General features: G+C 41.9%; 1 pseudogene; it reads right to left on the reverse strand.

Annotated features, from left to right (window-relative positions):
• Positions 1-5,106: 5,106 nt before the first annotated feature.
• On the reverse strand, positions 5,107-5,221 carry LOC132654500 (U6 spliceosomal RNA; annotated as a pseudogene).
• Between the last annotated feature and the right edge of the window lie 5,164 nt (positions 5,222-10,385).

Here is a 10,385-nt window from a genome sequence, read left to right on the forward strand (position 1 = left end):
AAGGGCACCAAAGCGCAACTTGCCAGTTCTGTAATCAGATATCAGATTTTTGGAAGTCACAGACCATAGACCCTCCTCTCATCACCAATACCTTGGCAAAACAGAAAGGAACCTGAAGGGCTTTGTTGCTGGACCATGAAGGTTCTGTTACCCACTGCCTTTCCCTAAACATGAACAGATTAAGGTTGGAGGAAGGAGTTTTATCCAAGCCTAGACTTGGAAATTTGGGTAGACTGCCCTTGACAATAAAAAGTCCCCTGCTTCTCCAAAAAGACAGGTGCTTATTTTGGGGCTTGGGGTCTGTGCAGTGCTGGGCAGATAATTCCAGCACTAGGCGGTTTTTGTTCCTGAATATGTTCTTTGACCTGTAGGACCAGCAGAACTCAAGAGCACAGGCTCGACTCTTTGCTTCATTATTGCCCTCCCCTCCGGTGCCTGATAACACCCTAGCTCGGTGCCATAATCACCCTCCTTAAAACAGAAGATAACCCATGAATGTACAGCTGCAGGCAGAGAGAAGGACAGAAGTAGGCTGGAGGGACAGGGCATGGCAAGTCTCACCAAGGAAAGTCCCATCCTTCCTCAAAGAACAAGCTCCTTTTAGACTTACACTTATTCTATCCCTGAATTCCTTTTCAGCTGCCCTGTTCCACAATCACCATCACAAGATCTGAGCTGACGCTTGTCTCTAGCCCCTTTGTTGGACTCATGCCTCTTGACCTGCCAGGAAGATCCTGAGATAACCAGCTAGGAGGAGACTTTGTGCTAGAGCCCAGAGACACATTGGTGTCCTTCCTTAAGAGACCATCCCGTGTGTCCATCAGTCCTCTGGACAGGAGTCCATGGCATTTGGCCCGTACTTGTACTTGGGAAGCAAGGTGCTGAACAGCAAAGGGAAAGAGTGAGGGGCTTGGAAGTGGTGGGCAGTAGGCAGTGTCATCAGGGGAATGTATTCAAAGTTCTCCATGTACATGTACGGAAGTGTCACTGGGCGATCGATCACTCGTGTTGTGTAGTTGATATAAATACTGTGATAGCGAGACACAATCAAAGTGAACATGAGATAGATGAAGAATATAACGGTAAGCATAATCATGCCTGAAACCAATGAATGAATAAATAGAGGCGATTGCCACAAAACTGACAGTGTTAGAGGGAAACTCAATCTGCTGAGGGTCAACAGGTCTGGTTGTCCTAGGGGAGCTGGCCAATGCTGTGATTCACCAACTCTCAAACCATTCAGTCTAGCAACCAATGGCTGCCACACTTGATGGGACCAAACCCAGTCCCAGTGAGTTCTCTATGTGGCCAGGTTCCACCATTCCTCACAAGGACTCTTTATGATGTCAGAGCAAGGAATGACCTAGCCATGCTTGGGCACCAACCATACTGATTCGCCCAGTTTCTGCCCATAAGGACAGGGAAGGCATGGTAGCAGGACAGGCAGGTAGCTAAAGGAGTAGGGACCTGAGCCAGCCAGTCAGTTCTGTCCAGTTTTCCCTTGGTGCCAGTGACCCTCTTCCTCCTGTAAGAGCCCAGTTTATGTTCAAATATGCGAAGCTCAGTGAGTGGGTAATTCCTTTCCATATTTGATGCAAAAATGGAAAATTAACTTGTTCTTTAGAATAAGCAGTGAAATCCTAATAACACAGTCTCAGTGGAATCAGGGAGGAAAACGCATGCTCAGCTACTGCCAGTGTCATTTTGCTCTGGGGTTTGTGGGGTTCAGGGTAGGGGCAGGAAAACCCGGATGCTCTGCTAAGTCCAACTGAACACTGTTGGGTGTGGAATTTGTGAACACAGCCCCAAGACTAGTTGGGAAAACCTCCCAGGATTAAACTGGTTCACCCGAAGGCAGAGGGTGGTGGCTGTGAAGCAATAGGCTAAGACTATTGAACTCCTTTGGTTTTCCTGATGAGAGAAAATGGATCCCAAAGCCTTTGCAATGGCTTTGCAACCCTCCAGTGTGCTGACCACCATGGTTGATATTGGAGCCTTAAGGATTGCATTCTTGCTAAGAATCCTACAATGACTGTGTCCCCATTTTACAGATGGAAAACTGCGGCTTTTTGATGGTCACCGTTTTTTGTTTTCTTGTTTTTCAAGACAGGCTTTCTCTGTGTAGCCCTGGCTGTCCTGTCGTTTACTCTGTATACCAGGCTTATCTCACTCAGACAGCCACCTTTCTCTGTCTCCCAAGTGAGAGATTAAAGATTTACAACACAGACACACACACACACACACACACACACACCCACACACACATAAAAGCCAGGTGATCAAAAGACCATATAGTTCAGTTCAAAAATCGATTCAAAAATCAAAATTGTATGTAATCCTTATGGTATTAGTAGATTTCCCTGAATCTTAATATAATTGCTGGCTCTCAATATGTAGAATGAGTTGTTTGTCATATAGAAACTGCTGACTTTATTCCTGATGGTTTAGAATTAACTTTATTATTCATGCAACTGCAAAAGGCTTAACAAAAGTAGAAACCCTCCGTTATATATCACGCAGATTCGGTCTCATACAGGCTTTCCAGGTCCATTGGTACAAGCAAATGAGGAAACTGATCAATTACAACACCTCAACATTTCATGAAAGACACAATGTTAAAAGTAAAAGATAATTTATTTTTCTATAACTTGGGCAACAAGCAAAGAAATAATAAAAAATGTCCCACATGTCCTCTGTATAACCACACTAGACTGCATGCTGGAAGTAAGCCTAGGGATACGAAAAAAGTGAAATATCGCAGATGGATATGTTTCATTCTGCAGAATTTGGAAAACAAAGGTATGTACACCGTACCATAGGTGTATACCCAGGGTTTCAAAGGGCAACTGCTTTAAGTGTAATTACACAGTTATTGGAAATAATGGAAATTTTGGGGATACCTTCACAAATTAAGACTGATAATGAACCTACATATATATCTAGTAAGATGAAGCAATTCTTTGCCTATTATACTATAAATCTTTATACTATAAATGATTTATAAAACTTTATACTATAAATGATTTATAAAATCTTTATGCTATAAATGATTTATAAAACTTTATACTTTAAATGCTTTATAAAATCTTTATACTATAGTATAAAATGATCTTTATATAACATACTATTATAAAGATTTATAAATCATTTATACTATAGTATAAAGATCATTTAAATGATCCCTATATAATTTATACTATAAAGATTTATAAATCATTTATACTATGGTATACTCTAAATGATAGTATAGTATAAATGATATCATTTATACTATATTTAGTATCATTTATACTATACTACCATTTATACTTTACTTATATTATACTTTATAGTATATGTATAAATTATATCATTTATACTATATATAGTATCATTTGTACTATACTATCATTTAAATGATCGTATAATATAAAGGATAGTATAGTATAAATTATACCATGTATACTATATATAGTATCATTTATACTATACTATCCTTTATAGTATATATAGTATCATTTATACTATACTATCATTTATACTATATATAGCATCATTTATACTATACTACCATTTATACTTTACTATCCTTTATAGTATACTAAAGTATAAATGATTTATAAATCACTTATACTATACTATAATTTATCCTATACTATCATTTATTGTATACTATAGTATAAATGATTTATAAATCTTTATATTATAAATTATATAGAGGTCATTTAAATGATCTTTATACTATAGTGTAAATGATTTATAAATCTTTATAATAATATAAGTTATATAAAGATCATTTTATACTATAGTATAAAGATTTTATAAATCATTTATACTATACAGTCTAGGGAGAAAGAACACAAGAGATGAAGTCTTACCACTGTGATACTAGGATGGAAAGATAAGGCTTCCCAGAACTCTCCCCAAAGGCTGTGCAAGGCTGATTAACTGTGCAAGAATATGCAAAGGGCAGAGACTTGAAGAAATGGAAGCAGCCTTAAGATCTGTCTAGCTGGTACATACACGAGGTAGGGGCTTGAGGCTGCCATGACACAGGGACACAGTGGGTTGCTCCTCCAAGAGTCTCTAGTTAGACTTGTCAGGACACCTATCACATCTCCACAGTGTGGCATGTGGTGGTGAGTGTGGGATCCAATGTGAATGGTCGCCTTGAAGGAACAAGAATAGATATGCAAGAGGTGAGTAACTAGGGCAGAATTGGTGTCAAGAGAGGGCACAGCTACCACTGCAGTCACTCCAAGACTGAGTTTTCCAGGCTTTGTTCTGAGTTGGGTCTGAGGACTCAAGCAATGTAACCTGTGATGGGATTGGCATGTTTGTGGGTGCGGGGCACTTGCAAAAGAATGGCAGGAGGCTCTTTCTAAAGAATTCCCATCAGGCTGCTTGTAGGCCTCAGTTCTCAACATGGGAACCCATCTTGGGGCAGGTAGAACAGGCAGACTGGAAACTATAGCACTAGGGAGAGATTAGTTACAAAGGACAGAAGGAAAAGTGAATAAAATGAAGTGAAGTAATGCACTCACCTGGTGCTGAGGGTGGCTCCAAGGTCCCTTTTCATTGGAGTCATGTTCTTATATGAGGCGGCCTTTGTCTTAGCCGGTGGCAGGCAGCAGCAGCACAGATGTCTGAGGCCGTTCATGATTGTCTTCTTCACCCGCTTCCAGCGTTGACGCTGGTTGTGGGGGGAAGCTGTGCCAGTGTCCTGAGGCTGGCCAAGTGTGATGTTGTCCTCGGTCTCTTTTTGAGGGAGAGCTGTGCCAGCGTCCTGAGGCTGGCCAGGCCTGATGTTGTCGCCCTCGTTCTCTTCCTCCTTGGTCTCTTCAGTTATGATGGTATCCTCCTTGATCTCTTTTGTTGTGATGGTATCTTGTATGATGGTGTCTGGTATGATGGTGTTTCCCTCGTTCACTTCCTCCTTGGTCTCTTCAGTCATGGTGTCCTCCTTGATCTCTTTTGTTGTGATGGTGTCTCATATGATGGTGTCTGGTATGATGGTGTCCTCCTTGGTCAATTTTAGTGTGATGGTGTGTGGTAGGATGGTTTATTGGGGCAGGTGGGACAGGGAGATTGGAAACTATATCACTATGGGGAGAAGTTTTTTTTTTTTTAAATATGGAACACTTCACGAATTTGCATGTCATCCTTGCGCAGGGGCCATGCTAATCTTCTCTGTATCGTTCCAGTGTTCCAATTTTAGTATATGTGCTGCCGAAGCAAGCACAAGAAGTTTTACTTTGTGGAAAAGATCATATTTCCTGCCAAGAAACGGGGAGTAAAGGACAATCACTACCCAGAGGGCAGTCTGTGATGTTTATGCAGGCTGGGGGAGAGAGCAAGGGATCAGTGTGCCACATAAAGCTTTAGGGCACCTCTGCACCTCAGCCCTTCCCCTCCCCTCAGTGCTGGAGGCTATAAGAACTCACACCCTGCATGGCTTTTACATAGGTGTTGAAGATTCAAATTCAGTCTTTATGCTTGTGCAGAAAGCACTGTTACCTCACCCCTACCCAGCCCAGACCCCTCCACCCCTCCAGCCTCTCATTGGGTTTCAGAAGATTACTGTTTTTTCTTCTTTTTCTGAATGGTCATTCTACACCAATTAAGAATTCTCCACTGTGCCATTCCTCAACCCCTGGCAAACACCATTGCATTTTCCTTTCTTGAAAAATTACAGTACAGTACTCTCAGTTCCACCCCTAGATATACAGAAGCTTGTCATTCTGTGACTGACATGTCACGGGAAGTATGTGTTCCTCTGTGGTGGACCTACACCTACAGGTGGCTTTCCTTCCTGTTTAAGCTGAGTAATAGTCCATGATATATAAAGGCCACACGTGGTTGGTACATTCATCTGCTTACGGACAGAGAGTTATTTCCATCGTGGCTGTGGTTAAGTGCTGTTAATATAAACAAGCAAGCATCTGAGACTTTGAATCAATTATTTTTCCATAACTATGAAAGAACTGTTGATGAATGATATGCGATTTTGTGATAATGCATCCATATTTAATTAGGTAAAATACAAAGTGTTAAGGTGATTGGCTTATTAAAAAGTGCTACACAGTGTAGCTTCTTGATGAGTGCACAGAGCACCCTAATCTGTGATGTGTAACAGGTGGCCCCTGCTGACACCAAGCAGAAATGCGCATGAAGACATTTGGCTCAAATTTCCACAGGTGTTGTAACCCACATTTCAATGGAAGCAGTTTAACAAAGCAGGAGTCATTTGTTCAGTTTTCTGGAGGAGCATGAACACTAGCCTGGGATTCACCATCTGTCAGCGAGCATCTGTCAGTTGGCTCCTTAAGTGCACTCGTCCTTCAATTACTCGTTAAGCATGTGCTGTCCTCCCCACCAAGGATCATAAGAAGCAAGCAATTCGTTTCTCAGTGCCAATGAACAGCAAGGGGCTGACGGTGGCGTAGCCATTGGAGACCATCATGTGGATACTGTGGTGGACTGGGTCACTGTCCTGCATCAGTCTTGAGGCAGATATGATGCAGTCCAAACAGTACATCAGGACGAAGAAGTTCATGACCAGCAGGATGGTCCTGGTGGCCCTTTGCAGTGGGGACACTTTTGCAGAAAGGCCGATTCTGTGAAGGCGCCGAGCCTGTTTCTTGTGTCTGCACAAGAGAGCCACCATGTACCCACTGCAGAGGGCCATGAGACCTAGAAAAGACACATCTCGAAATATCCTCAGTATGGAAAATAAGGGTCTGCTGCTATACCCCATAGGTAAAATAATGCAAGATTCTGTGACAATTATGAAACCATGTGAGGTGACATTGAACTCAGCAACATAGGAGAAGGAGAAGTGAGCACCACAGGACATGTAAAGGCCCATAGCACAGGAAGGGGGGACAGGCTCTGCTGTGGGGATTTAGGTTTGAACTTTGCCAGACAGGTGCTTCTGGGACTGAGGATGATGGCCTGAAGGATGCTCAGCAGGCAGGTGACACAAAGAGAGAGGCCCCTCAAAAGCCTGTGCAAGTGGAACAGGGAGTTACACTTGATGTCATTCTACATATTCTGAGATGCAAGAATGTCAGCAGCTGCGAATCCAATGACTGTTAGCATCCCAAGGTGGATGAGGGCCAAGAGACTGATGAGTGGGTCAATGATCCGGAGCCTGCTTTCAAGAAGGAACTCAAAAAGGTGGAAGAGGAAGAGGATAATGTTGAAGGAGATCCCAATGCCTACCTCAGAGAAAAATGTATAATGTGTCAACAGCTCCATAAAGGGTCTTGATTCTTCTCATTGTATGAGACAAGGAAATAGAGTAAACATTTGAGAAGAAAGGCAAGAGAAATTATTCATCACAAACAGTAACAGCAACATTGGTACCAAACACTATTGCCTTTAGGAATATTGGTGGGCCCAGCCCAATACACCCCTCTGTACTCAAGTTTTCCTGAGTGCCAAACCTTCTCATTGTCAGTCATGCCTGGATTGTGTACCTATAGGTGCGCTCCCTTGCTGCTTCAAGTTTCCTGTGTATTAAAATGATCATGTATTACAGAAATGATTCCTTACCACTGCCTCATTTTGAGTTTTTGGGGGGGCATTGCCTGGTTTTTGTTTTGTCATCTTGTCAGGTATAGGAAAAGCTTCAAAAGTTTTGATTATTTCCCCTTTCTGTTTCCGTTGTTGCACTAAAACACCATAATCAAAACTGGCATAGAGGAGGACAGGGTTTATTTGGATTAACTCTCAGGTCATAGACCATCGTTAATGAGAGGTGAAATCAGGAGCACAAAGCAGATAGTCAAGTCATAGCCACAGTCAAGTGCAGAGAGAGGAGGCTGAAGCCAGGGCTTGGAGGTTAAGAGCTCTGGCTGGTCTTGCAGGGCCTTTGAGTTCAGTTCCAGCATCTAAGTCAACTGGCTTACAGCCACCTGTCACTCCAGCAATAGGGCATGGATGACCTCATCTGGCCCCTAGGGCACCTGCGCTCATCTGCATATAATGCAAACAAATAATTAAATATAAAATTAAATAAATCTTGAGTTAAATTATAAGGAAATGTTGATGAAAGACATTAGATAGAGTATTTACTGTAATATACGTGTTTGGCCTGGAGAGACGGCTCAGTGGCTAAGCCTACATTTAGAATATATGTTTACATGCCGAATTCTGCCCTCTGTGAGCACTGCACATGCAAACAGCACACTGATATATACACAGACATAACACACACACACACTTCAAATAAGTAAATACAACACAATTTAAGGCGCCTGTTTATGTTTTCATTCACATTTTTTAAACAGGAAGACAATGTTGCTGTAAATTTGTCCCCTCATTATGGAAAAGGAATTTCATCAGAAAGTTAAGGTGTGTAAGGTGCTTGCTTTCTGTAGCTTATTCTGTGTCCGTGTACTTAAGGATCCATAAGTTCCCCAGAGAGGAGGGATGTGTTTAGCACCCATGAACAAGTTATGCTATTTAAAGTTTCAGAACTGAGGTAGACAATTGTAAAAATCTCAACAAGTGGATTTCTCTTCCATTTTAATTGGCATAGATTTTTACTTAGATGAGGGTTACAGTATCTTAATTCAGCACATCTCTGTGTCCTGCTCTGACCAAGGCAGGATAATTTCCACCTTTTCAAATACTGTCATTTCTCTGTGTTTGACACCTTCAGGTCTTTGTGTTCCTTTGGAACATGCAAGCACTTGGTGTGGACAACAGCTATGCTGCAGTGCTCTAAGGCATGAGCACCATGACCTCACACAGCCTCTGCTCTGAACCTAACTTTCAGTCCTGTTCCACTGTCTCTTTCTGGAATTGACTGACCATTCTTCTTGCTATTTTGTGTAATCAGCTTTCATCTTGACTGAGAACAGACAGTTGGCTCCCATCAAAAGCTCAGCAAAGATGTCAATCATAGACATTTATCTGTTTCAGTCTTTAATGGGTTACAGTTGATCACTAGGACCCAACACAACCTTTGTGACATGCATGTATTTTAGTACATGTGTTTAATAAAAGGGAAAAAGGAATATTGAAATATATTGTTTGTATATATTATACACTGGTAATATCATAAGAGTAACTTCAGATCTAGCTCCCTGCTCCTTTACCTCATTTTAAACACAAGATTACAGACATAGCAATATAATCCTCATACCATCCCAAACTTTAATTACTTGTGAATCAAAGGTGGTGGATGCTGTCATTTTCAGTGTGGTTTGGCTAACTGCCCTTACAGATATTAAGGGACAGGGTTGTCTGGGTGCTGTGGGCCTACAATAATGATTATGATTTGTGAGTTTATTTATAATTACTTTAAAGCCACTGCAAAGGTTTTTCTACAGGTTAAATTCACAGATACAGCAAAGGGAAAAGTAGCCCTTTTCTCCAGAGTACAGTCCAGTTATACTCTGTTGGCATCCCAGGCACCAGGTCACCTTCCTCAATGCAGCCCCAGGAAATGCTGTAAAAAATATTCCATTAGTCATCTATTACAGACAACTAAACCAGCAATCACGTTCCTCAGGCAAACATGGCTCACATATGTAAACATCATGGCTCATTAAAGGAAAGACATACAATGACTTCTGAGCCAATATACCACTGTTTCCTTTAAAAGAAAAAAGACTTTAAAATGTTTCATTTTTACTTTATGTGTAAATGTAGTTTGCCTCCTGAATTGCTGAAGTGTCCCTTGCCTAGCCACTGTGTCCTGCACCAACAGTGCATTTTGCACATGGAGAAATCACACTCTTTCTGCCTCTGCTGCTCTGAAGAAAGGGAAGGAGATCACGGTCACAGAAAATGAATTTCTGAAATGTGACATCTGACTAACCCGCATCTGGGAATTTTGTGCATTGGGATGGAGGTGTGGGCCTCTTCATGCAGATTAGAAAGCATGCCCAATATAGAGAAAGAAGCAGCAAGGAGAAATCTGCACTTTCATTAGTGAGAGCCAGCAGCGAAGGCTGGACCTCAGAGCAAAGTGTTGCTAAAAGTCACATCACACAGGGATCTAAGAGCAGTCTCTTCAGTTCCACAGAGTGGCATCCCATGAGAAGCTAAGTCCTTCACCATCCTGTGAGAAATAGAACCTCACACAGCCCCAAACTAGGGACACATTTCATAGATAGTGGACTTGATGCAGTGGTCACGACAAAAGCAGAGAGCAGAAAGCCCTAACAGACCCTGCTCCAAGTTTGGTCACTTATGACCTTTCTGGTGGACAGAATCCAGGGTGAAGTTTGAGGGCAGGATGTCTGTCTTCTCCTCTGCAGCATGGGTTCAAACATATCTGTTTCTGAATGAGAAGATGGTGCATAGTGTGGTTGCCCCACACTTACACCTCATGTCCAGACTCATGCCCACAAAGGACTTTGGTTTGCCGTGATCATGTTGCCTGACAGCAG

Source organism: Meriones unguiculatus, chromosome 5 (assembly GCF_030254825.1).
Source record: "Meriones unguiculatus strain TT.TT164.6M chromosome 5, Bangor_MerUng_6.1, whole genome shotgun sequence".
Lineage (NCBI taxonomy): Eukaryota > Metazoa > Chordata > Mammalia > Rodentia > Muridae > Meriones > Meriones unguiculatus.